Genomic DNA, 22,059 nt, shown 5'->3' with positions numbered 1-22,059 from the left:
GCCTTCAATCTTTCCCAGCATCAGGGTCTTTTCAAATGAGTCAGCTCTTCCCATCAGGTGGTTAAAGTATTGGAACTTTAGCTTTAGCATCAGTGTTCCAATAAATATTCAGGGTTGATTTCCTTTAGAATTGACTGGTTGGATCTCCTTGTAGTGCAAGGGACTCTCAAGAGTCTTCTCCAATACCACAGTTTAAAAGCATCAATTCTTCGGCACTCAGCCTTCTTTATGGTCTAACTCTCATATCCATGCATGACTACTGGAAAAACCGCAGCTTTGACTAGACAGATGTTTGTAGGCAAACTGGTGTCTCTGCTTTTTAATATGCTGTCTAGGTTTGTCATAGATTTTAATTTTTTTCCTTTCTGCCACCTTCATTTGCTCTGGATTTATAAATCGTCTTGCTTTAGCTTTTGCTTCATGCTCCATAGGTTTATCACCATTTTATTACTAAATTCTAATCAATTTACAAGTTCTAAAAAATTCAGATACTCTATTAATTTCAGTATGTTGAAGAGTTTTTTTCTGGTTCCTTCTGCCCTGCTCTGATATAAATGAACTGGGATCATGGCCTGGTGCCCACCTAGTGTCCTGGATTTGCCCTCTTCTTGCTTGGGTGGAGGCCCATTTCCTGGATCCTCTTTCTTTCTTTTTTGTTTTAAAGAAAATATTTACTTATTTATTCTGCACTGCTGGGTCGTAACTGCTGCCTGAGGGATCTTCGACTTTTAGTTGTTATGTGTGGGACCTTTAATTGCAGCATGAGAATTTTTAATTCAGGCATGCGGGATCTGGGATGGAAGCTGGGCCCCCTGCTTAGGGAGCACAGACTTTTAGCCTCTGGATCACAATGGGTCCTCAGTATCCTCTTTCTTCTCTTTATTGCTTTAACTTCCCGTTTTGACTGAGCACATCCTTCAGTAGCTTTCTGAGAAAGAGCGTGTGAGAGGTAAAGTCCTGAGACCACGCACCACTCAACGTGTCTATTTCCTCCTAACCGACAGAGGATTGGATGGTTAGACAGCATCATCAACTCAATAGACATGAGTTTGAGCAAACTCTGGGAGATGATGAAGGACAGGGAAGCCTGGCGTGCTGCAGTCCACGGAGTCGAAAAGAGTTGGACATGACTCAGCGACTGAATAACAGCGATCCTTGGTGGTTGAGCTGGGTATATAAATGCTGTTTGGGAATCACTTTCCTTTAGAGTTTTGAAGGCATTGCTACTGCCGGGTGTGGATGAGAAATCCGAGGCTATTCTGATCCATGACCTCTCCTGTGAAATCTATTCTTTTTCTTCCTGGAATCTTTCAGAGTTTTCTCTTTATCCATAGCATCCTGAAAATTCATGATGATGTGCTTTTGAGGGGGTCTGATTTTACATCATATGGGGCATTTAGGGTACTCTTGCATTATGTATTTCGTGACCTTCAAGTCTGGGAATTTAGGAGAGAAAATAAAATTAGAAGATAAATCCAGAATCTCAAAATTGCAGTTTTAGAAATAGGGAACAAAAAATATAATAGGAGAGAGGTTAATTTGTAAAAGTACATGAACATTTTCCAGAACTGAGTATCGTACATCTATAGATGAAAAGTCCTTGGAAGAACTCAATCTGATGAATGAAAAAGGCCACACAAGGCATGCTCTGGAGACATTTCTTGGCTTGTATATTAGAAGCTGCATTTAAATATTGCCTAGAAATGATCTAGACCTCCGTCTGCAGTTTAGGCACTAAGTGTTATGGCTGAGATGGGGGAGAATTGATGTTGTTGGTCTGCAGGTAGATGTATCCAGGAAGGCTTCACGGAGGAGATGAAACTTGAGCTGGGTTGTAAGGGGTGGGTGGACAGAGAGGAGCACTAGATGCTCCACATCAGGGAAGCACTGAGCTCGTACCAACCCAGCACGCTGTGCATGCATGCAGAGGTGACTATGTCCTGGGGTCAGGAGGCGGGCTGGCTGGGGTATCAAGGGAAGGGGTGGTGGGTTGCTATCACGGAGGCCAGTCTGATCTGGCTGTAGTAGAGCCCTGTCCTTATCTGAGATTTTTTTCATGGAGAGAACAAAGGCCTCGCTGTGTTCCACCCAAGTCCGGTCACACCAGAGAGGCGCCGGGCAGCGGAGGCTGATAAGCAGGTAGAGGTTCCTCCTAGAACGGAAGGGCAGTGGGTTCTGCTCATGTAAGTGACCTTGGGAGGGCTCTCCAGATCCTTCCTTCTCTCTGTGACCCTTCTCTCCCCCACGGAGTCAGAGTCTCAGCACCGGGAGGGATCTTAGAGCCCCCTACAGACACTGAGCAGAGGCCAGGAGGGCACAGGGTCTGCCCAAGGTCAGTAGAGACAGAGCTGAGCTGAGCTGAGAAGTCTCTGGACTCCCCACTCAGGGCTCTCTCCTCCCCACCTGCTCCCAGGTGCTCACAACGGGAGAGGCAGCCTCTCACCTGAAGGTCACCTGCACTCAGCTGCTCAGCCTTGAGGATGTCGTGGGATGTCCCTCTGGAGAAAGAGGGGCCAGTGGGCCAGCGCGGAGGGGTTGCTGTTGGCAAAACTTGACACCAGAATCTGCATTTTAAGCTCACGTTGAGGATAGAAGCGCTAAAGGCAGTTGTGTCCACTCTGCATGTGTCCCAATATAGCATCCCGCTGCTCTGCATGTTCACTTCGTATTCCCCAGGTCAGGGGGTCCTCAGGATGCTCCCCCAGCAGAGGGCCTGGAGCAGCCAGCTCCCAGGGGGACCTGGAACCAAATGAAACATTCGCTCAGTTCAGAAATGACTCAGGTGCTCAGTGTTGCATCAGAGTTGCTGTTAAGCAAGGTACGGCGGTACTTACCCTGCGAGGTTGGGGTCAGCTCCTTAGAGGCTGGGGTCTGAGGACACCGTCTTGGAATATGGGGTTTGGGGGGGGTGTCCCCTGTCCTTCCTGGTTTGTGATGTGATCTCTGACCACTTTCTTTCTCCGGGAAGGATGAGTGGTTCTTGGGCTCCCCAAGTCCCTGCTAATTTAATGTCATTTGCATCTGCAGCCTTTTAGGTTATTTCACTTGTAAATTTCCCTCAATAATTCCAGCTACTTTCAGAGTCCTGATTGCGGCATTTAAATTTTTTAGTATTCTGTGCACCTCCCTCGGAGACGTGGGGGCCCAGCCGTCATCAGGGCAGCCAGGGAGGCCTCGGGGCTCTACCAGGGTGGCTGGAACAGAGGCTCGGAGACAAACGAGCTGCAGGAAGTGGTGCTCACTGCATTGCTCAACACATCCAGGGACTGTGCCACGCCCCACCCGCTGGTGAAAACCCTCCTGGGGAAGGGCTCCCACTCCACAGCTCGTCACTTGTGAGAGGTTTTACACATCCACACTTCTCAAGTCCCAGCCCTGCAGGCTGGTTCTCCGCCCCCACACCCCAAGATTCATTCTCCACCCTTCCTGTGTGGCTGGGTCTCAGGGCTACACCCCAGGGGCTCAGAGTGTCTGGAGCCTCAGGATGTCTGCTCCTCTGGGCGTCCCCTCGCCCACTTCCAGCCCTCACTGGGCTCCACTAACATGACGGCCCAACGTCAGGCCGGGGGGTCACCGTCCCATTAGGGCACCTCTTGGGGCAGCTGGTTGCCTTCACCCTGCCCACAGCTCTGGACAAGCACTTCTAACCGGTTGTTGTAAACCCACCTCCTCAAAACTTGGTGTCATAAGAGACCTTTAGAAAAAAATAGATAGATAGATTGACTGGGCTTCCCTTATAGCTCAGTTGGTAAAGCATCAGGAGACTGGGGTTCGATTCCTGGATTGGGAAGATCCCCTGGAGAAGGAAATGGCAACCCACTCCAGTATTTTTGGATTCCATTCTTGCCTGGAGGTAGAGCAGCCTGGCAGTCCATGGGGTCGCAAGAGTCAGACATGACTTAGCGACTAAACCACCACCAAAGATTGATTTATTCGGCTGCACCAGGCCTTAATTACAGCACGTGGGGATCTTCACTCTTCTTTGGGGTCTAGTTCCCTGACCAGGGAGGGAACCGGAGCCCTGCATTGGGAGCCCGGAGCCTTAGCCACTGGACTAAGGGAAGGCCAATAATTGACTGTTTTGTGTTTTTTTTTTTTAAACGCCTCTGGGTTCTGCGGGTTGGGAACCCAGACGAGGCAAAGAGAGGACCGTAGTCCCTGCTCCACCGTGTCTGGGACCTCAGTTGGCAAGCCTGGGGGACTGGGGGGACTCGAGGTCTGGGGCTGGAATCACGCGGAGGCCGCCTGGCTCCCTGCAGGTCTGAGGGCTGAGACCTGTGGTCAGCCAGAACTCCGGCACAAGCCTCCGGGTGTGGGCACCCTGCACAGCCAGCTCGAGCTTCCTCATGACATGGCGGCTGGGCTCCGGGACGGAGCATCCTACTGGAGCGCTCGGTGAAGTCCTGGGCCTTTTGTAATCTCACCTCTTCAGTAGCAAAGTGTTACCCTCCCCTTGCCCCGCCACGCCCCACCACGCCCCCGCCACACACCCCCACGCCCTCTATCCATCCAGGCCCCGCCCCTCCCCGCCACGCCACGCCACGCCCCTCAAGGCCACGCCCTCCCCCCTCTCCACGCCCCGCCCCCCTCTCCGCTCCGCCCCGCCCCTACCCACCCGCTTCCCCCGCACACAGACTTGAGTGAGTTTGTATAGATCCTGCCTAGTTCAGGCTCTAGCTTCCCGTCTGAGACCTGGAAGGGAGGTTGCTGATCGGTGGAAACTGTTCCACGTGTTTGTCAGGAAGCTGCTGGGGAGGCTAAAAGGACGCCCAGAATTTCTGTTTCTGGAGGGCAGGGGGTGGTGATTGTCGCCTAATAAGAGGGTTTCCTTAACTACATGAATGCGTGTGTGTGCTCTATGCTCTGTTGTGTCCAACTCTTGTGACCCCATAGATTGTAGTCGGGGCTCCTCTTTCCATGGGATTCTCCAGGCAAGAATACTATAGTGCGTGGCCGTTTCCTCCTCCAGGGGATCTTCCCGACCCAGGGATCAGATCCACACATAGTTCCGTTCAGTTCAGTCGCTCAGTCGTGTCCGACTCTTTGCGACCCCATGAATCACAGCATGCCAGGCCTCCCTGTCCATCACCAACTCCCGGAGTTCACTCAAACTCATGTCCATCGAGTCGGTGATGCCATCCAGCCACCTCATCCTCTGTCGTCCCCTTCTCCTCCTGCCCCCAATCCCTCCCAGCATCAGAGTCTTTTCCAATGAATCAACTCTTCGCATGAGGTGGCCAAAGTACTGGAGTTTCAGCTTTAGCATCAGTCCTTCCAAAGAACACCCAGGGTTGATTTCCTTTAGAATGGACTGGTTGGATCTCCTTGCAGTCCAAGGGACTCGCAAGAGTCTTCTCCAGCACCACAGTTCAAAAGCATCAATTCTTCAGCGCTCAGCTTTCTTCACAGTCCAACTCTCACATCCATACATGACCACTGGAAAAACCATAGCCTTGACTAGACAGACCTTTGTTGGCAAAGTAACGTCTCTGCTTTTTAGTATGCTACCTAGGTTGGTCATAACTTTCCTTCCAAGGAGTAAACGTCTTTTAATTTCATGGCTGCAATCACCATCTGCAGTGATTTTGGAGCCCCCAAAAATAGAGCCTGACACTGTTTCCACTGTTTCCCCATCTATTTCCCATGAAGTGATGGGACCAGATGCCATAATCTTAGTTTTCTGAATGTTGTGCTTTAAGCCAACTTTTTCACTCTCCTCTTTCACTTTCTTTTTTATTATTATTATTATATTTTATTTATCTTTTTTTAAACACACAGAGCCATCTAGGCTGGGAATGCAATTAGCAAGCTTACAAACCTTCAATGAGCAATCTCGCTTTTGTGTCTGTAGGAGCTACAGAAACGAGACACTTTAGAAATAAAGGAGAAAATGGAAGGAAGCTTCCTGATCTACTACAAATGGAACCATCAGCTATCGCATCTGTAAAGCACCCTGTACTTCCTTCAAGGGTTTTTTCTGCATTTGAGGTACATCAGATTTGAAGACACAGCATAGAATGGTTCCACGCTTGCAAGGGGTAGGGGAGGAGGGATATTACCTGCCCTGACTTAGACTAGCATTCTAGTTATTTTCTCCTCAACACCACGTTAGTTCAGATAAGCAGTTACCAGGGCTCAGGAGTGTCTGGTCTTGGACTCATGATCTAAACAAGAAAACATGTTGTGGCATAGTTAATGTTTCCAAAAACAGTATGTGTGTGTACATATATATAAATCAACAAGACCACACAGTGATTCCAGGCGGATCATATATATATATATATGCCTGAGTTAACTCAGGCAGGTTGATAAGAAGTCCAAGCCTAAGGCCCCTTTAAGGAGGATGTAAACATTAGACAAGTAGGCCTCATGGGCAGCAGTATCTCTTGTTCAAGGACATGACTTTTTTTGAGCTTTGGATGTACGCTATGGGAGAAGTGAAGTGAAGTGAAGTCACTCAGTCGTGTCCGACTCTTTGCAATCCCATGGACTGTAGCCTACCAGGCTTCTCAGTCCATGGGATTTTCCAGGCAAGAGTACTGGAGTGGGTTGCCATTTCCTTCTCCATCCTCTTTCACTTTCATCAAGAGGCTTTTTAGTTCCTCTTCACTTTCTGCCATAAGGGTGGTGTCATCTGCATATCTGAGGTTATTGATATTTCTCCCGGCAATCTTGATTCCAGCTTGTGCTTCTTCCAGCCCAGTGTTTCTCATGATGTACTCTGCATAGAAGTTAAATAAGCAGGGTGACAATATACAGCCTTGACAAACTCCTTTTCCTATTTGGAATCAGTCTGTTGATCCACACATAGAGATACATTAAAACAGATGAAGGACTTCAGATGCTAGGGAATCACTAAATCCAGGGGAGGGAGGATTTGGTGATGCTCCCAGAGAAAACTCAAGTCCTGACCTGTCTGAAGCAGGTGTTGTTGGGACACGTCTTCAGCAGAGTTTAATTAAGCACAGTGCACATTTTCCCCCTCTTTTGATGGCAATGGGCATGTTTGATAAAACTGGGATACCATCTTTTAACTGCAACTTCAAAAAACTCTTTTGGACCATTTTAATAAAGTGAATAATAAATTATAGACTCTAGATTGTGGTTATTGGATAATTTTATTTTTTAACCATACTCCATGGCATGTGGGATCTTAGTTACCCTACACCACCTGCAGTGGAAGTGTAAAGATTTAACCACTGGACCGCTAGGGAAGTCCCTAGGATACTTCCTTTTGGCATCTTTAAATTCAACTTAAAATTAGTGAACTCTAACAAAAGCAATGGAGTATTCTTACCTGGAAAATTCGGTGGACAGAGGAGCCTGGTACGCTGTAGTCCATGGGGTCACAAAGAGTCAGACATGCCTGAGCAACTGAACACAACAGAAGCAATAAAGATGAAAAAGAAATTAAATATAAATTATTCTGACACTGAGAAGCAAATTGTAGCAGTAAGCTTTCAGATTACATGAAAAGCAGTAATTGATTTAGGGGAAATAAAAATTTTGAATAGAAAATAATGAATAGATTTTTGGATTGTTTGATAATCTGATTAATTAACTGCATGAACACATTGGAAAAGAATGTGACTTTCTTGTCAATTTGACGTGAAATGTTGACCTTGATAAAGACAAAATAAAACTCGTAGATTACTACTTCAGGGTGGCCATCCGTGACTTCAAAGGGTTTTGAAGATTAGTCACTGAGCAAAATAATTCAAAATGCCCTGAGTTCTTACAGCTCATATGTAAAACTTGATAGTGTGCGGGCAAAGTCGCTCCAGTTGTGTCAAACTCTTTGCAACACCATGGACTGTAGCTGGCCAGGCTCCTCTGTCCAAGGAATTGTCTAGGCAAGAAAACTGGAATGGGTTGCCATTTCCTCCTCCAGGGGATCTTCCCGAAACAGGGATCAAACCATAGTCTCTTATGTCTCCTGCATTTGCAGGCGGGTTATTTACCACTAGCACCACCTGGTAAGGCCAAAACTTGATAAAGATTTCCTTAAATGCAAAACTAATCCTTAAAATTTACACTGATTGTTACCAACAGTGGGTGGTAAAGATGTATTAGTCAGGGTCCAATCAGGAGGCAGAAACCTCATCACAACTTAAACAAGAAAGTTTAACATAAAGAATTACTTTACTAACACCATATACAAAGATCAACTCAAAATGGATTAAAGACCTAAAAGTAAGACCAGAAACCATAAAACTCCTAGAAGAAAACACAGGCAGAACACTCTTCGACATAAAACATAACAATATTTTTTTGATTTATCTCCTAAAGCAAATGAAATAAAAACAAACAAAAACAAAAAAACCCTACCTAATTAAACTTAAAAAGCTTTTGCACAGCAAAGAAAACCATCAACAAGATGAAAAGACAACCTACTGAATGGGAGGAAATATTTGCAAATAGTATGACTGATACGGGGTTAATATCCAAAGTATAGAAGCAACTTATACAACTCAACATCACAAAGAAAAAAAAAGCAGCATGATTAAAAAGTGGGCAGAAGACCTGAATAGACATTCCTGCAAAGAAAACATACACATGGCAAAAAGACATATGAGAAGATGCTCAACGTCGCTAATTGTCAGGGAAATGTAACCCACGATGAGATATGACCTCACCCCTGTCAGAATGGAAATCTGGGGCTGGAGTACCAGAGGAACCATCCACTAGGAGATGTCAAGTCTTAGAACCTGCCCCAAAGCCACAGGAGAAAATGCCTGCAGGAAGCTGTTCCAGGTTCTGCTGTTCGAAGCAGAACCTGCCCGAGGACAGTGCCTCGGTACCAAGGGAGCTCCTGACTGCTGGGTATCAGGAGACCTGAGTGCTGCAGAAGCCACACGTACTGCTAGAAAAGTCAGACTCTGCAGAAGTCGTGTGTCTTGCAGGAGCCAGATGCTAGGGGAGCCCCTATGTTACAGGAGCCGCCACCAGGAATGCTCCTGAACCAGGAAGGGAAACCTCTTTCTCATCCAGTGTCCCTCCAGCGCCCTCTCCTGGCAAAGCTTCACGCATAGCTGCTGGCAAGCAAACATTTCCAGTTCAGTTCAGTTCAGTCGCTCAGTTGTGTCTGACTCTTTGCCACCCCATGGACTGCAGCATGCCAGGCTTCCCTGTCCATCACCGACTCCTGGAGCATACTCAAATTCATGTCCATCGAGTCAGTGATGCCATCCAACCATCTCATCCTCTGTCGTCTCCTTTTCCTCCTGCCTTCAATCTTTCCCAGCATTAGGGTCTTTTCAAATGAGTCAGTTCTTTGCATCAGGTGGCCAAAGTATTGGAGTTTCAGCTTCAGCATCAGTCCTTCCAATGGATATTCAGGACTTATTTCCTTTAGGATTGACTGATTGGATCTCCTTGCAGTCCAAGGGACTCTCAAGAGTCTTCTCCAACATCACAGTTCAAAAGCATCAATTCTCCAGCACTCAGCTTTCTTTCCAGCTCTCACATCCATACACGCCTATTGGAAAAACCATAGCTTTGACTAGAGGGACCTTTGTTGGCAAAGTAACGTCTTTGCTTTTTAATATGCTGGCTAGGTTGGTGATAGCTTTTCTTTCAAGGAGCAAGTGTCTTTTAATTTCATGGCTGCAGTCACCATCTGCAGGGATTTTGGAGCCCAGAAAAGTAAAGTCAGCCACTGTTTCCATTGTTTCCCTATCTATTTGCCATGAAGTGATGGGACCAGATCCCATGATCTTCGTTTTCTGAATGTTGAGTTTTAAGCCAGGTTTCTCACTCTTCTCTCTCACTTTCATCAAGAGAGAGGCTTTTTGGCTCCTCTTCACTTTTGCCATAGGGGTGGTGTCATCTGCATATCTGAAGTTATTGATATTTCTCCTGGAAATCTTGATTCTATCCTGTGCTTCATCCAGCTCGGCATTTCACATGATGTACTTTGCATACAAGTTAAATAAACAGGATGACAAATATACAGCCTTGATGTACCCCTTTCCCAATTTGGAACCAGTCCGTCGTTCCATGTTCACTTCTAACTGTTGCTTCTTGACCTGCATACAGATTTCTCAGGAGGCAGGTAAGGTGATCTGGTATTCCCACCACCCATTCTTTTAAAAGAATTCTCTTTTAAAATTTTCTTTAAGAATTTTCCATAGTTTGTTGTGATCCACACAGTCAAAGGCTTTGGTGTAGTCAATAAAGCAGAAGTAGATGTTTTTCTGGAACTCTCTTGTTTTTTGGATGATCCAGCAGATGTTGGCAATTTAGTCTCTGGTTCCTCTGCCTTTTCTAAATCCAGCTTGAACATCTGGAAGTTCTCAGTTCACATGCCTTTGAAGCCTGGCTTGGAGAATTTTGAGCATTACTTTGCTAGTGTGGGAGATGAGTGCAATTGTGTGGCAGTTTGAACATTGTTTGGCATTTCCTTTCTTTGGGATTGGAATGAAAACTGACCTTTTCCAGTCCTGTGGCCACTGCTGAGTTTTCCAACTTTGCTGGCATATTGAGTGCAGCACTTTCACAGCATCATCTTTTAGGATGTGAAATAGCTCAGCTGGAATTTTGTCACCTCCACTAGCTTTGTTCATAGTGATGCTTCCTACGGCCCACTTGACTTCACATTCTAGGATATCTGGCTTTAGTTGAGTGATCACATCATTGTGGTTATCTGGGTGATGAAGATCTTTTTTGTATATGGAACTACAGACAGAGGTTTGTGACACTGTACAGGAGGCAGTGATCAAGACCATCCCTAAGAAAAATGCAAAAAGACAAAGTGGTTGTCTGACAAGGACTTACAAATAGCTGAAAAAAGAAGAGAAGCTAAAGGCAAGTATTTCCAGGGTCCAGCTCAATAGTTTTTTCAGTAGTCATGTAGGGATGTGAGAATTGGACCATAAAGAATGCTGAGTACAGAAGGATTGATGTTTTCAAACTGTAGTGCTAGAGAAGACCCTTGAGAGTCCCTTGGACTGCAAGGGGATCAAACCAGTCCATCCTAAAGGAAATAAACCCTGAATATTCATTGGAAGGACTGATATTGAAGCTCCAACATTTTGGCCACCTGATGCGAAGAGCTGACTCATTGGAAAAGACCTTGATGCTGGGAAAGATTGAGGGCAAGAGGCAAAGTGGGCAACAGAGGGTGAGGTCGTTGGATGGCATCACCGACTCAATGGATGTGAGTTTGAGCAAGCTCCGGGAGACGGTGGAGGACCAGGAAGCCTGGTGGTCTGCAGCCCTTGGGGTTGCAAAGAATCAGACATGACTTAGCAACTGAACAACAAGCTTAATTAATTATAGGAGAACAGTGAAGGGCTACTGGGAGGTGAGACGCAATAAACTGATAACTAGCCCCAAAACTGAGGAAACTTCAACCACCATGATGGAGGCTAGGCCATCTTTCGAATTTCCCTGATAAGACTATTGTCATTTAAAGAGTTTGCCAAAGAACTTGTAGCCAACAACTAAGGAAAAAAATGTTACAAAGATGTAGCAGATAATTAATAAAGATATTTTATTTTTCTGGGTTTTATTATGTTTGCGGTCAGATCAGATCAGATCAGTCGCTCAGTTGTGTCCGACTCTTTGCGACCCCATGAATCGCAGCACACCAGGCCTCCCTGTCCATCACCAGCTCCCGGAGTTCACTCAAACTCACGTCCATCGAGTCAGTGATGCCATCCAGCCATCTCATCCTCTGTCATCCCATTCTCTTCCTGCCCCCAATCCCTCCCAGCATCAGATTCTTTTCCAATGAGTCAACTCTTCGAATGAGGTGGCCAAAGTACTGGAGTTTCAGCTTTAGCATCATTCCTTCCAAAGAAATCCCAGGGCTGATCTCCTTCAGAATGGACTGGTTGGATCTCCTTGCAGTCCAAGGGACTCTCAAGAGTCTTCTCCAACACCACAGTTCAAAAACATCAATTCTTTGGCGCTCAGCCTTCTTCACAGTCCAACTCTCACATCCATACATGACCACAGGAAAAACCATAGCCTTGACTAGACGGACCTTTGTTGGCAAAGTAATGTCTCTGCTTTTGAATATGCTATCTAGGTTGGTCATAACTTTCCTTCCAAGGAGTAAGCGTCTTTTAATTTCATGGCTGCAGTCACCATCTGCAGTGATTTTGGAGCCCAGAAAAATTAAGTCTGACACTGTTTCCACTGTTTCCCCATCTATTTCCCATGAAGTGATGGGACCGGATGCCATGATCTTCATTTTCTGAATGTTGAGCTTTAAGCCAACTTTTTCACTCTCCACTTTCACTTTCATCAAGAGGCTTTTTAGTTCCTCTTCACTTTCTGCCATAAGGGTGGTGTCATCTGCATATCTGAGGTTATTGATATTTCTTCCGGCAATCTTGATTCCAGCTTGTGTTTCTTCCAGTCCACCGTTTCTCATGATGTACTCTGCGTATAAGTTAAATAAACAGGGTGACAATATACAGCCTTGACGTACTCCTTTTCCTATTTGGAACCAGTCTGTTGTTCCATGTCCAGTTCTAACTGTTGCTTCCTGACCTGCATACAAATTTCTCAAGAGGCAGGTCAGGTGGTCTGGTATTCCCATCTCTTTCAGAATTTCCCACAGTTTATTTTTTCAACTTTAAAAAAGTTTATAAAATATTTTTCTCATTCTGAATATTTACTTTCATTCCTAATGTTTTATTTGTAGTTGTATTATTTATCTTTATGAAAAATAATTTTAGAAAATTATATCTATTTTACAGTTCCCTGGTGGCCTAATGGTTAGGATTCTAGGCTTTCACTGCAGGGGCCTGGGTTCAATCCCTGGTTGGGGAATTGAGATCCCACAAGCCATGTGGGGCACCCAAAAAGTTTTAAAAATTAATTAAAAATTATATATATATTTAACATTTTATTGCCTCACAGCGTTCAGTGTTCCCACACATTAAGGTATATTGCCTGCCTCTTCTGTGTGTGCATGTTAAATCATGTCCGACTCTTTGCAACCCTGCAGACTGTAGCCCACCAGGCTCCTCTGTCCATGGGATTCTCCAGGCAAGAATACTGGAGTGGGTTGCCATGCCCTTCTCCAGGGGATCTTCCCGACCCAGGGATCAAATCCACGTGTCTTACGGCCGCATTGGCAGGTGGATTCTTTGCCACTAGTGCCTCCTCTCCTACGTTATAAATTCCTTGAGGGCAGAAGTAGGGTTAAACCTGGGGAACTTGGAAGGGCGTTCAGTCTACCCCTCTGTGGACAGGAGGACAATTGAGGCATACGGGACAGGTCTCCTGGGTGTCAAATTCAAGCCCTTCTCCCCAGTGTGTGGGGATGGGGTGGGGAAGGAGGCCAGGGATAGAGGTCAGGGCAGCCTGAGCCCCTGCATCTGGGTGGCAGAGTCAGCACCCCGTCCCCTCTCCATTCTCCACACTAGAAAGTGTTGGGAGCAGAGCCCTAAGAGGCTGGTCTTCAAAAGTGGGCGTGGCTGGGTTTCTATGAAGGGCCAGTGGTTAGGACTCCATGCTTCCAATGCAGGGGGTGCAGGTTCAATCCCTGGTCAGGGAACAAAGATCCCACATGCCATGTGGCAGGGCCCCCCAAAATGGGGGGGGGGCATGGTTGGGGACATGTAATCAAAGTCTTAGCAAAGTCCTGACAATCCCAGAAGCAGGCTGGGGCCAGGGTCATGAGGACAGTCTTAAAAGCGAAATCAACAAGTCAAAAGATATGAACTTAATTAAAAAACCTTAATAGTTTTCATTTTCCCTCAAGTTTTTGTGCCAATTTCTATTTTCACCAGCAAAGTACAAAGAAGTACATTTCCCAGGTTGCAAAAAAGTTACTTTTAGGCAGACCTGATTGTTGTCATAGCAACACAGAATTAAAGCAGCCTCCTACGGGGGTTGGGCTTCCCTTGTGGCTCAGCTGGTAAAGAATCTGCCTGCAATGCGGCAGACCTGGGTTCCATCCCTGGGTTGGGAAGATCCCCTGGAGAAGGAAAGGCTACCCACTCCAGTATTCTGGCCTGGAGAATTCCATGGACTGTATGGTCGCAAAGAATCAGACATGACTGAGCGACTTTCACTTTCACTTTCCTATGGGGTTAAAGCAGGGGAAAGAAATTCAGGGAAAAAAACCAGTTCCCTGCCACTTGTCTCCTCCTGTGGTCTTGGGGACCTCTGGCCTCCCTAGTGAGACCTGCCTAGCCGTTAACCATTTCACATGTGTGCTCAGTCCTGTCTGACTCTGTGACGCTACAGACTGCAGCCCGCAAGGCTCCTCTGTTTACAAGATTTGCCAGGTAAGAATACTAGAGTGGATTGTTATGTCCTCCTCCAGGGGATCTTTCCAACTGCAGGGTCAAATCTGCACCTCCTGCATTGGTAGGTTCTTTACCACTGAGCCACCTGGAAAGCCCAGAGAGGTTGAATGTCTTTTTAAATGTTTGGGACCATTTTAATCTTTTTTTTTTGGGGGGGGTGGTGAAAACCTGTGGTTGTTAGTTACTGCTGGATTCCTCTTTTATTTGAGAACTTCTTTAAGCTTTTTAAAAGAGAAGAGGGTAGATTCTACTAGCAGATGGCGACCTGCCCTAGATCACCACGCATCATGCCTGTACATAGTAGGTACTGAATTAACATGTGGCAAATGAATGAATGATCATCAAACAGCCTGCTTGGTGAGGTGTGTAGGGTGCTTTTCTCGCCTCTATTTGATTCTGAGCTTGGGTAGAGGGGTGAAATCTTTTCCTGCTTTTGAGAGGAAGGGAGCCAAGGTGACGATGGAACATGATGGTCCGTTACCAACAGGTGAACTGAACCCCTACTGGGTTCACGATCTATACACACCGATGCCAGGAAATGAACCCAGGACGGTGTGGCTTGCCAAAAATGGCATTTTCAGAGCACGTGTCTGTCCTCGACAGACACAAATTCTGAATCTCACCACAAGAAGGATCCCTGAACTCAGGATGATTACTAAGTTTGGCAAGGTGGTCTCTTCAAAGGCACCCCTCACAGTTTTCAATTTCCCACATAGCTTATGCTTCCCTGGTGGCTCAGTGGGTACAGAATCTGCCTGCAATGTGGGAGACCTGGGTTCAGTCCCTGGGTTGGGAAGATCCCCTGGAGAAGGGAAAGGCTACCCACTCCATTACTCTGGCCCAGAGAATTCCATGGACTGTATAGTCCATGGAGTCACAAAGAGTCAGACACGACTGACTGACTGTCACGCCACTTAAAAGACTCTACAGAATGCAACTCCAAATTTAGTGGAGATACTAACATATTTTAAAATGAAACTATTATGCCACTCTTGGCTTATGTATGCAATGATATCTAAATACCATAACAATTTGAGAGCGAAGTGAGTGAAAGTTACTCAGTCATGTCTGACTCTTTGTGATCCCGTGGCCTATACAGTCCATGGAATTCTCCAGGCCAGAATACTGGAGTGGGTAGCCATTCCCTTCTCTGGGGGATCTTCCCAACCCAGGAATCAAACCCAGGTCTCTCACATTGCAGGCTGATTCTTTACCAGCTGAGCCACCAGGGAAGCCCTGAAGCGACTTGAAGTGCCATGACTGAAGCGACTTGGCACGAAAGCATGCACAAACATATGAAAGTGAAAGTATCAGTCACTCAGTCGTGTCCAACTCTTTGCGACCCCGTGGACTGTAGCCCGCCAGGCTCCTCTGTCCATGGGATTCTCCAGACAAGAATACTGGAGTGGGTACCCATTCCCTTCTCCAGGGAATCTTTGAGACCCAGGGATCAAACCCAGGTTTCTGGCATTGCAGGCAGATCCCTTCCTGTCTAAGCCACCAGGGAAGTCCATATATAAACACATACCTAGAAACTAAAAACACTGGCACAAGAGCCATCAAGGTCAAGATGCTATTTAAAGCCATGGGACTGGATAAAAGCCTCTGAACAATGTCATCGGAGTCCATGAATTCAGTTACATTGCCTACATGTGAAATTACATGAGGAAAAAAAAATTTAAGATCGTAGAACTTGACTTGCTCCTTTATTTTCTTTCATCTGAGTAGTCATCAAATACTGTATGTTTCCCCACCCAGAGCATTTGCATCCAGCAGTAGTCCATGAACTACTGCTATAAGCCACATCTATATCTCTTCCTACCTGAATCATTGCAATGCCCTCCAGACCCCTCTCTCTAGTCCTTCCTGCAAGTGGTCATCAGATTGACCTTATTTATGCCCCTTCTATCCTGCCACTCTTTTGCAAATGAAATAAGAAAAGCTTTCATATCTTCTAGACTATGAAGTCTAGATTTCTTTTTTAAATTTATTTTTCATTGATGGACAGTTGAATTCACTCATTTCATTGAAGTGTAGTAAACAATTTTGTGTTATTGCTGTAGAGCAAAGTGACTCAGTTATACATATATAGACATATTCTTTTCCATTATGGTTTACCATAGGATATCGAATATAGTTCCCTATGCTATACAGGAAGACTTTGTCGTTTATTCATTCTATATATACCAGTTTGCATCTGTTAATCCCAAACTCCCAGTCTGAGCCTCTCCCACCCCTTTCCCCCTTGGCAACCACCAGTCTACTCTCAGTGTCTCTGCTTCTGTTTCATACATAGGTTCATTTGTGTACTATATCAGATTCCACGAGTCAGCAATGTCATTCAGTCACTAAGTCATGTCCGACTCTTTGCAACCCTGTAGATTGCAGCATGCCAGGCTTCCCAGTCCTCCACAATCTCCCAGAGTTTGCTCGAACTCATGTCCATTAAGTCAATGATACCATCTAACCATCTCACTCTCTGTCACCTGCTTCTCCTCCTGACATCAATCTTTCCCCAGCATCAGGGTCTTCCCAGTGAGTTGGCTCTTTGCATCAGGTGGCCAAAATATTGGAACTTCAGCTTCAGCATCAGTCCTTCCAGTGAATATTCAGGGTTGGTGGTTTGATCTTCTTGCTGTCCAAGGGACTCTCAAGAGTCTTCTCCAGCACCACAGTCTCCTAAGAATGACTAGGAGACATTTTTTTTTTTCTTCTAATCAGTCAAAAGTGAGAGGAAGCTAAGGGTTGGGGCTTCTGGATAAGCTATGGTTTTCCAGATAAAAACGGACAGAGTTAGTTGACATACTTTTCATTCTTAGCCTTTCCCTTTTCTTTTCATCTGGACCACTAACAATGCCTGGAGGTGCTGCTGCCATCTTTTATCATTGGCATAAAAAGTGTTAAAAGGTAAGTTTCAGAAAAAAGTAAAATCATGACTCAATTCACATATAAAAATGAACATATGTTGAAGATTTTATTGAACTCATGAGTGAACTAAGCAGATGTTATATGGTTCCAAGAAGCACAGATTCATATGGAGGAAAGGAAAGGAATGCTGAAATGAATGGAAAATGGAGGTAAATCTGGTTTTCCACAGGGTGGGAGGCAAGACATTTGAACCTCTACCTTAAAGGGCAGAATCTGCTTAGTTATAGATTAAGAACTCTGCGTGGCTATTAGTTACCTACAGTTAGAGCTGTGAAATAGCTGTGTGCATCTGATGAGGTGGAAGGTTGTGAGAGGGTAACAGGTAGGAAGGCTAGGGGTCTTCAAGCAGAGGAAATAAACTGCAAGTGGCAGACATTTTTTTTTTAAATTTCTTAATACAAAATTAAAAGGAGGCTTCTTTTAAATTCTGTGTTGCCATGACAACACCTGCTTCTGCCTGAACTTAGTTTTTCTCAAACCTTGAGCTAACCAAAGCATTTTCCCTCATAGAAATGTTGTCTTAAGCTATGTTAATAAAACTATGCATTTGCTTGGAAATTTGCCTTTCTTTAAGATTCATGTCAATTGTTTTATGGCTGGGGATGACTCACCTTCTGCCAATGCTATCTCAAAGTGAATGATCCAACTCTTTCAATTTTGAGGTGATTCTTTATCATTGCAGGTGATTCTCCTGCCATGCAGGAGACCTCGGTTCAATTCCTGGGTCGGGAAGATCCCCTGGAGAAGGGATAGTCTACCCACTCCAGTATTCTTGGGCTTCCCTTGTGGCTCAGCTGGTAAAGAATCTGCCTGCAATGTGGGAGATCTGGGTTTGATCCCTGAGTTGGGAAGATCCCCTGGGGAAGGGAGAGGCTACCCACTCCAGTATTCTGGCTTGGAGAATTCCATTGACTGTGTAACTCAGAGGGTCGAAAAGAGTCAGACACAACTGAGCGACTTTCACTTTCACTTTATCTGATTAGAAACTTGCTAACAGATATATAACTCCTTGCTAAAAACTAGCAAAAGGGGCACTCTTTCTGTCCCCTTCTGATATCTATGTCAGAAGCTTCCTCTTATCCCTTTTATACTTTAATAAAACTTTATTACACAAAAACTTTGAGTAGTCAAGCCTCGACTCTGGCCCCAGATTGAAATCCTCTTCTCCGGAGGTCACAAATCCTGGCATAGCTCACAGATCGCAGCCACAACCTTTCATATTGGGGGCTCATCTGGGATCTTTAAGACAGGTAAGGATGCTTGGAGCTCTAGTTCTTTGTTCTCCTATTACACACATTTTCTGCTGTACTTTACTAACTCTACCGTGTGCCCGTCTGTGAAAGTAGCATCAAAGAGACATGGAATTGACCACGAAGCGAGCATTGAGCCCTGCTTTGCGGTTCTGTGATGCCTCGTAATGACTGAAGGCAGCCCCAAAAGGGGAGCCTTGTGGGGGGTTTATACCAACCTGCCGATGCCAAGAGGCATCCAACATCCCCGAGAGGGGAGTGGCCAGAAATGGGCAAAGCATGTGGACTGAATTTTCCTTTCTCAGTCAACATTTCCTGGTCTCTTTGACCATTTCATAACTGCCTTGGAAACTGAAACTACTAACCTAATCTGTCGAATCATAAACTTTCAAGGGACTTGTGATCTATGCTGTTACTATGCACTTTGACTTAGAGCCCAAGCTTAGATTGGTAGTCAGGAAGCACCTGCTGTTGCTGCTGCCGCTGCTGCTGCTGCTGCTAAGTCGCTTCAGTCATGTCCAACTCTGTGCGACCCCATAGACGGCACCCCACCAGGCTCCCCGTCCCTGGGATCCTCCAGGCAAGAACATTGGAGTGGGTTGCCATTTCCTTCTCCAGTGCATGAGAGTGAAAAGTGAAAGTGAAGTCGCTCAGTCGTGTCTGACTCTTAGCAACCCCATGGACTGCAGCCTACCAGGCTCCTCCCTCCATGGGATTTTCCAGGCAAGAGTTCTGGAGTGGGTTGCCACTGCCTTCTCCACAGGAAGCGCCTAGCTTAGTTGAGATTTACAACAGGAGCACGTTTGGAAGGCAGGTGGAGCTCTAGCTCCAAAAGCATCTTCCAGGCTAAAAGTTACTCAGATTGGAAGTACAGCAGGCTTCTTCCTTTGGTAACCCTAGCTCTTAGGGGGCCAGAGAAGGCTCTCCAGTGGCTTTTGTCTCAACTCCTTAGATATTCTTTCTGTTGAATCTGTGGGGATGAACTGGAAGGACTGGCCCTAATAACTTGACAAAAATCACCTTTTCCTCACTGGCCGGGCCTTCACCATCTCTTTTGCTATCATTTATACAGGTGTGGTGATGCTCGGAAGGGACACCTTGGTTTTATGTTGGTCCCCTTATGATTTACCAGTCTTATTGTGGTCAGGAATAGACTCGGGACCATGCCCAGGAATCCAGGAGATGAATGTTTCTCCTGGCAGTCTTAGCTTGGGAAGCATTCTGGAAGCTTACTCTGACTGCACCTTGGGTGACTTAAGAGGCGGGCAAAGGTTTTACTGGTGAGGAATTGGACATCAGTCTGGGACACCATCAGGTCTATCCCTGATGTATCTCCACCCCACCTCGGTGGTAGAATGGGGAGGGATGGTGATGGGACAGCTGTGCTGGTAAGGGACAGGTTAACTCTGGCCAGGGAAGGACGCTGAGGTGGAAGACCTGTCTCCACCCCCGTCTAGAGCAGGGAGGGACACTTCTGGTGGAAAAGGGCAAAGGCACTGGATGCTGCTTTTTTCTCTCTTACAGATGGGAGTTAACAATTTCAGCATTACTCCTTTGAACTGTATCCTGAAAAACTGGGATAGAGTCTATCCCCAGAGCTTAAAGAAGACATGCTGATCTTCCTGTGTGATACTGCATGACCATGGTATTCACTGGAGGATGGCGAACAGTGGCTGGTTGGAGGGTCTTTTAACTATAATACTGTTTTACACTTTCTAATAGGACCTGAGATCCGTCTTCCCAGCCCATGCTTCCTGAGCATCTGGGTAACTCTTTTATCGGATCTCTCCATACCTTTTTACAGCTTCTATCATTTTTAAGGATGAAGGAAATTATGTATTCCCAATCAGATGGGAACAAAGCTCCCTGTCCACCTGCTTGTTTTCTCTGCTCCTTCCACTTTCTTTTCATCCAGCCAAGATGCTGAATAAAAAGACCACATCTCCAAATAGCAGTGAAACTGAAAACCTGCAAGACCAAAGTGTGAATCATCACTCAAATTCCCCCCAAATTCTAGTTTATAACCACTCGGAAATTTCCATTTATAAATAGAAAAAGTCAAGAATGACGTTATTTTCTTTTAAAATCCATCTTCCCAGCTATAAAAAAATTAGTTAAGTACATAATTTATCCCAATGCATGTATATTGTTCTGATCCAAACAACTATAAATAAAGCTGAACTGCCAAAACTTCCTGTTTCTTTTTGGTTTTTCTAGGAAGAACTGATAGATTTAACATTTAGTGTTAAATCTCATGGTCATGCAAAGAATGTTTAAGGATTTTCTGGTTTTATTGCATCAGAAATAAGACCAGTTATGCAGAAGTCCCCTGATTCTTTATCACCACAAAACCTATAGCAACCAAAATGCAAACACAATTTAAGAAGAATTCGTCATCTCAAGAAATTGCAGTTGAAGTCACTAAATGTCAGTATGAGGAATAACAGAAAGGAGGCAGATTAGTAAAGAATAGTCAGAACAAGAAAAGTTGAATTATTGGGTCAAAGAGAATGTGGATTTTAGTTTTAATAGATATGCTGTGTGTGTGTGCTCTATGCTCAGTCCCGTCCAACTCTTGTGACCCCGTGGACTGTAGCCCTCCAGGCTCCCCTGTCCATGGGATTTTCCAGGCAAGAATACTGGAGTGGGTTGCCATTTCCTCCTCCAGGGGATCTTCCTGATACAGGAATCAAATTTGTGTCTTTTGCCTTGGTAGACAGATTCTTTACCATCTGAGCCACCAGTCTCAGCTAATGGCCCTCTTAAGAGTTGTACCAACATAACCTTCCACAAGGAAGGTATGAAGATTGCTATTTCTACATAGCCTTGTCCTCATAGCATGTTATCCATCTTTTTCTGTCTGAGAGGTAAAAAGTGAAATTTTGGTATGGTTTCTAAAAGTGTATTTATTTAAAAATTTTTTGGCTATACTGGTTCTTCGTTGCTGCATGTGGGCTTAGTTCCTCCGTGTCATGTGGGATCTTAGTTCCCTGATCAGTGATCAGCCCACATTCCCTGCACTGAAGGGCAAGTTCTTAACCACTGGACCACAAGGGAAGTCCCTGGGTGTAGTTTTAATTTATATTTACTGTCTCATCATGAACGAGATGAGTAATTTTTTGCATATTTACAACGCATTTCTATTTCCTTTTCAGTGAATCATATTTTAGTAGCTTTTGCCCAGTTTTCTGCTTTGGTCTTTTTTTTTTTTATCAAATTGTGAGAGTTCTTCAAGTATCATTTTGAAATGGAAGGCAACATTTCCCCCCATTTGGCTGTTTGTCTTTTGCCTTAACTAAGAAGTTGATTTGGCCCAAGGAGAAGAACTTTAATTTCAAAGATTTCTAAGTGTTCGTGTACTCAAAGGAGGCTGCAGAGCCACAAGACTCTTATTCAGAAAGACACAGAAATCAGCCAGCTTCCTAATAAGCACTGCTGCGCCAGTGGACAACATCTGCAGATCAGAGGAGGAAAAAAGGGGAACAGAAGTTGCTCTGTGGTGTGGCCAGAGTCCTCCGTGTGGAGGCCAGGAAAACGGGCACACAGGGCCTCTTTGGGAACATGCTGTTGTTCAGTCACTCACTCATGTCCGACTCTTTGTGACCCCATGG

The sequence above is a fragment of the Bos grunniens genome, chromosome 4 (assembly GCF_055505025.1).
Source record: "Bos grunniens cultivar Pamir isolate PY7600 chromosome 4, Bosgru_T2T1.0, whole genome shotgun sequence".
Classification (NCBI taxonomy): domain Eukaryota; kingdom Metazoa; phylum Chordata; class Mammalia; order Artiodactyla; family Bovidae; genus Bos; species Bos grunniens.
Note: the sequence above shows the minus strand (reverse complement) of the source record.